This window comes from Condylura cristata, unplaced genomic scaffold (assembly GCF_000260355.1).
Source record: "Condylura cristata isolate star-nosed mole 26May11 unplaced genomic scaffold, ConCri1.0 scaffold00032, whole genome shotgun sequence".
Lineage (NCBI taxonomy): Eukaryota > Metazoa > Chordata > Mammalia > Eulipotyphla > Talpidae > Condylura > Condylura cristata.
Genome location: NW_004567133.1, coordinates 19,612,446 through 19,618,713, shown reverse-complemented (window position 1 = coordinate 19,618,713; position 6,268 = coordinate 19,612,446). Strand labels below are relative to the sequence as shown.

The following is a 6,268-nucleotide window of genomic DNA, read 5'->3' as shown; positions in this document are numbered from 1 at the left end:
GACGGCCGAGCCGCCCCGCCCGCCGCCGTGGCGCCATCACAGCACCTCTGGACGCCGCACGACGCGGCAGGAACAGAAGCGCGAGCTGGGCCGCCTGACCAGAGGCGCCAGTCAGATGAATGCGCCGGGCGAGCCGGCGCGCGGGGACGCAGCACCAGCGGGGCCAAGGGGGTCGCAGGGCGCCTTCTCCCCTTACTGCGGTCATCTCCCCTCCGTGCGGCCAGGAAGGAAACTCTTGCTGTGAGGGCGGTGGGAAGACGGCCGCGGCCCTCCCCCCGGCCAGCGGCGGCAGCGCCAGCAGCCGGCCCCCAAGCCAGCGGAGAGCTCGAGGTGGCACGTTAAGCTCTGCCTGGCAAAGGCAGTTCCCGCCGGAGCCCACAGGGCTGCACCCGCCCCCGGGGTGGGGCCCCGCGGAGGGCTGCGCTGAATTATACGGCTCCCTGCAGACATCGTGGTCAGAGCCCGTCGAACCTGTTGGCAGGTTCACAATTTTAATTTAATTTGAGTACATGTAAGTAGGCTCTGCGAGAATGCGCCTTTGCAGGATTTCCTAGACTTTCAGCATAATTCCGCTCACTACATGTTGCCCCAAACTTCCTGGGCGCTATCTAGACAGTAAGATACTGTGTCTACCGTTAAGCTCCCGTCTCTCGCCCCAGCGGGCAGCCTCTGGTGTGTTTTCTGAGCAGAACGCTTTGCGCCTCGGGGCGCTTGCAGCTCTCGGCAGGACGCTGGGTCCTGGGGCTTCTCCCTGGCCGGGCCTTGCGCCAAGGCTGCTGGGGGTGCTGGTACAAGCCCAGGGCCACAAGGAGGCCCCTGTGCATCCCAGGTGGGCTCGGAGGGTCTCCCCGTGCTCGCCACAGCGGCCCTTTTTCTCGGGAGTGAGAAAACAACAAGGGTGAATTAATTGCTGCGGCTTGTCACGTCAGGACACGTGCAGGACTTGTGGTGTCCTGCCTGGGAGAGTGCAGAGTCTCAGAAAGTGCTCTGGGCCTGAACACACGACAGATCTGCCAACAGGGTGTGCTTTTCAGTGGTGACTAGGAGCGTCAGGAACCTCTTCTCACAACCAGGAAGTTCCACCCCGTGTCTTCCATGCAGTGTTCCCGGCGCCAGCCTCAGGGATCCTCTGGGTTACAGAGAAGGGGCACCGCAATGGGGTGCTTTCCCAGGGCAAGTGCTTCAAGGCCTGTGGATTCTAGATTTGTCTGCTAACTGACCCCACCCTTGCCTTTCCCTCCTGTTGGTAAAAACAAACAAAGCAAAACTTAAGATAGCAGCCTGCAGCGTACTGGGAAAGAACAGGCTGAGGTCGTTTCACAGACAACCGGGAGCTCTACGGGGCTTTTCCTGTTACCCCAAAGTCAGGCGCCAACAGGCTCTACTGGCTCTCCAAGGACCTACTTCTAGGCCCTCTGCAAGAGGGAGCAGAAAATAGGGCTAACTGCCAGGGCCCAGTGGGTTTCTAGTTAGCTATGTAGGTCTCAAGAACTTTTCACTGGGTAAGCTATTTTAAGTGACAGCTGACAGCCAAAATCTCTTTACGCTCACCCAGGAAGGATCAAGATAAAGCTGCTGTCTGTCCCACAGACAAGTAACAGCCAGTCTCCCTGCTAAGATGACTGACAACAAAGACCTTTTTAAACTTTTTTTTTTGAACTTTTTTTAGTCTTGATTTGCAAAGATAATATATCATTCAAAAGGTATCCCTCCTTTCCAAGAGACAGCCTGGAAAGGATGTCTGGGCTGCCAGGGTAGTATGTGGGAAATGGTACCCAGAGGAGGCCAAGTTCAGGGATGCTGCAATGGCTAGACATTGACACCAAAAGCCCAGAGAAGAGGCAGGTGTCGGGGTAGAGAGCTCCGGAAATCCAGAAGCCTTAACGGGCACGTGCATTTGATACCACCACTGGATTTCGGGGACGAAAATAAACAGATTAGACCTTAAGGGGCCACTAGAGTTTACTATGTGCTTACTGCTGTGTGGTAACAATGTATGAACTCCATAAGCGAACAGCAGAACAACCCCAGAGTTCACATGAAGGCTCCGTTCCCCCAGCCAGAGTGAAAGCCCCCCCCTCCGCACCCCCCCCCCACACACAGGGCAATAGGCAAAAGCCTCAGAAACACATTGCTCGAGCAGTAGTTGGACCCAGCTCTTAAAGGTCGCTCTGGCCCTCTCCAAACGCTCCACAGGCCTCGGGGAGCAGCGACCAGTAGTGGGGCCAGGAGAGGGGGATGGTCTCACCTGGGCCCCACCTGGGTCGTGGGTGGGCTCGCCATCGGGGGGTGGGGTTGCCTTCTTCAAGTCGCCCCAGGAGTTTCGGACAGAGCTAAGAGGGAGAACAGACCTTGGAGGGGCCCACTCCCCGCGTGCCCTACCCCTGTGCTTCTGCAGCACCTTTGAGATCAGGCGCTCTCCTCGCCCGGCGTCGAAAGGCCGACTCCCCGGCCGGGACCCATATACTGCCCCGGGACTCATGGCTTTAGCAACTCCCCTGGACAGAAGCCGCAGAAGGCGACGCCGAGACAACGCTGACGGCACAGAAGGAGCCCAAACTCCAGGCAGCCCAGGCGGGCTCTGCCCGGGGCAGGAGGCGCCCGCTCTGATTTATACAGGACCTTGCCCTGTGATTGGCTGCCATGGCCGCCGAGGGGGCCGTCCTGCTCGTGCGTTCACCAATCGAGTCCCCGAACGGAGGGCGAAGGCCCGCCGAGCTTGCCGGGAGTTGTAGTTTTCCCTCTCCTCCCAGCGAGTGATTCCGGTTCTCCAGCTGAGCTCCGCGCGCGTCGGCCGGCGGCCGCGACGTGAGGGCCCCCGCAGGCTCGGGCGCTTCACGGAGGCGGGGACAATCCGGCACCCGAAAGGAAGTCGGTACCGAGATGTGGGCCTGAAACTCGGTCGGCCGGAGTTCGGGTCCTGGTCTTGGTTTGAGCAGTGAGGCCCCCAGTCTCAGCGACCGCTGCACCTGGCGGCGGCCGCCTGCCGCCTCCGACCGAGCGCGCTCGGGGCGTCGCAGCAGACCGAGGCGGAGGCGGAGCCGCGGCGCCCCGGCCCGTGGCTTGCGTCCGGGACCCTGGGCCCCGATACCTCACTTTGAACGGGCCCCATCGCCGCACACTTCCGCGGAGCCGCGACTTGAAGGTGGAGAACCGAGCCCTTTCCCCAGCGCCGCCGCTGGAGCTCGGCTCACATCGGCTAGTTCACGACTTGGCCCGCGTCAGCCTCCAGGAGCCCAGAAAGCCCCGGGGCCCCCTCCGGGAATAGTCGGGGTGCTCCGACGACCGGGCGGGTGTGAGCATGCACCCGAGGAGCGCCTGTTCCTGAGCGACACCGTGTTGTAAAGCAGCGTCGCCGCAACTAAACGTCGGTGCTTTATAAAGGTGTTTGTTGGGGAAAGTAACGGAGGGTGCTAGGAACCCCAGCAGAAAGTTAGCGAAAGTCTCAGTGTGTTTTCTTATTCTAGAGCCAGGCACGTGTCTGCACACAAAAGGCTCCAGTGAATGGTGTCTGTGCTGTGGATGCAACATCATCAGCTGAGAGCAGACTGCGGACTCTCAGAATAGGCACTTGGGAAAGCCCAGCCACGGAGCAGTCACAGGTCAGTAAATCAGTAGCTCAGGAAGCCACACCGCGCCAGAGCTTCCCTGCTCCTGCTGCCTCCCTCAGCATGCGGGGAGAGTGACTGGACTCCTGTATAGATGCCACGAATCTAAAAAACTAAACTATTTTGGTTACCGAGGCAAAGTTGATTTACAGCGCGGCTTTAGGTGTGTCACTTCACACTTCTACAGATGTTACCACATCGGACCCACTCAAGCCCCAGTCACCGCCACCGCAGCCCACCACTCCTCCACCCCTCTGGCAGCCTCCGTTCTGCAGCCAGAGTTTAGGGGTTGGTTTGGGTTTCTGCCTCTTCCATTGCTGTGTTCCGCGTATCCGTTTCTTTGTGTCCACATGTCCTGGCATTTCTGCTAGCATAACCCCCTGTGGTGTCACAGATGGCAAAATTGCCTCTTCTGTGGCTTCGTAGTGTTCCTCTGCACCTACACATCACATCACCTTCATCCACCTGTCACTGGGGGGCCCCTGGCCATTGTAATTAGTGCCGCAGTGGGCAAGGAGTGAATACATGCAAATTAGAGTTTTGCGTTTTGGGGGTAGGTATCTACTGAGGGATTGCTGGCTCATGTGATTTTTTTTTTTAATATTGCGGGAAGCCTCCGTAGATGTTTCCATAGAGGCTGGACTAGTCTATATTCCCACCAACAGAAAAGCACCTCCTAATCACTCAAACATTATGCTCCTCTTCACTCTGAGAATATGTCTTCACTCCTGGTAAGTTTAAACCTGACTTCCAGAGTGAATTGCTCAGCAGATACGGTGATTTTGCTCCACTCCCAGACAGCTGTTTTGAGGATAAGCGAGCTCCTGTGTAAGTTAATGACAGCGCCTGGCACACAGGAAGCCGCGGAAAGTTGTTATTTTCTCACTCGTGTCTAAAATGAGCGTTCTCAGAGTCTGGATGGACGCCCCGGCCTTCTCAGTTCTCGTGCGGTGGCGCTCCCCGCAGCAGCGCCAGAGCTGGGTGTAGTCACTTGTCTCCCCTAGTTTGAGGGTGCTCCTCACACTAATGTGAGAGGGTCACCTAGGGGTCCTGCTCACGCAGACCCCCGGCTAAACGCACACTCTGATGCAGGGGAGCATGAGCGGACGCGCCCTGCCTGTGCTGAGGCTGCGGTTGGGCACAGCTGCCGAGGAGTAGGCGATCCCGGCCGGGGGAGGGTTTGTCTCCCCTGAGATTGAAGCCACTCAGTGCTGCTTCCAGTTCTGTGGATGGGAGACTGGCGAGAGAAGAGGGAGGGGAGAACAAGCATCTTTCTATTGCAGCTTTTCAAGCCTCCTATTTGGAAAAAAAATAGTAGTAAAAACCATGCACCTTCCCCTTACTCCCCTGACAGTTAACATTTAGAAAACAAAAATTACTTACGCACACAAGAACCGGGGTACAGGCCAAACATATGGGGGGAGAGAGACAGTGGGGAGCAGAACAAGTGGACTGACTGACACACACCGCTGAGGGGGCAGAGGGGAGACAGGAGGGGTCTGCTGCAGCCTGGGGTCACTCCCTGGCGGGGGATGTGGCTGCTGAGAGCTTCTAGTGCTGAGATCTAACCCCTTGCACCACCAGGGAGACCCCTGACATTTAAGCGACTTCCTGTTAAGAACAGGACACAAAAGTGCTGTTCTCTGGTCAGCAGGGTTCACACACACCTCACCTTGCTGCAAGGGGCCATGAACAGCCTAAGAAATACGAGCCTAGCTTGACGGCACTTGCCCAGCTGAAGACGTGGGGTGCTATCACTGCGCAAAAGTCACGGCGTGGTTACTCAGAAGAAGGTGGTGTGGGACAAAGGCCCTTGCCGGTTGCCATTTCTCACTCACTGATCCTGAACCTTGTGCTCGGTTCTCCTCAAGGTGGCTTCCAGAAAGGTCAGCGTTAAATCTGTAGCCCTCCTGGAAGTGCTATGGGGCTTCAAAGTTGGGGCCCTCCCTGGTGGCTATCCAACAGAAGACAGCCACTGCAGCACCAGTTGATGCCCTGGCCAGGGCGCGACCCCCCAGGGCGCAGCAGACCCCTCCTGTCTCCCCCACCCCCTTCCCTCAGCAGTGGATGGCAGTGGATTCTCCTGTCCCTGTCCTGCCCCGGCTCTGTGGTGACGCCTCTCACCACCTCCACTTCGTCCTACACGCAGGTGCTTGTATGCATTTCACAACCCACTGCCTTCCCCACTGTCCTCCCTCCATTTATCTTGAAGTATTGTGTGTTTCTAGTCGGCCTTGATACTTTTCGCGCCAAGTCCGAGTATCGCTTAGCAGCGACCCGTGAAGCACAGCCTCGCGCAGTGCTGTGTTCCCCAGGAACGGGGCTCGCCCAGCGCATCGCGGGCAAAGGAAACACAGGTTGCGTTGCCTCGGCTGAGGGCAGGCCGGCCACCACCGGGGTCCAGAGGGTCCAGGCGGGCGGGTGCGCCCTCCACGCCTTGCTGCCCTCCGTCTGTTTTTACGGCCACCTGCAAGCGTCCACGGCTTCTCGTACCTTGACGCTGCCAGACGTTAGGTGCGCTTCTGGGCGCGCCCGACGCGGTGTGACTCCGCGGTGTGCGCGTTTCCCGGCGGGAGCGGCCGGCTGCGGACAGGCAGGCCTTGCGGGCCACGCCTCGCCTCGGGCTGGGCGGGTCCCTGCAGTGGGCGGCGGCCGCGAGG

At 58.7% G+C, this 6,268-nt stretch overlaps 1 protein-coding gene across 1 annotated transcript in view; it reads left to right on the top strand.

Annotated features, from left to right (window-relative positions):
- Positions 1 to 2,649: 2,649 nt before the first annotated feature.
- The window catches only part of NAA60 (N(alpha)-acetyltransferase 60, NatF catalytic subunit), an 11,612-nt gene continuing 7,993 nt past the window's right edge, over positions 2,650 to 6,268 (top strand). The window contains exons 1-2 of the mRNA XM_004692154.2: positions 2,650 to 3,384; positions 3,468 to 3,602. The gene's annotated coding sequence lies outside the window, so the exon portion shown is untranslated. The remainder of the gene's footprint in view (positions 3,385 to 3,467; positions 3,603 to 6,268) is intronic.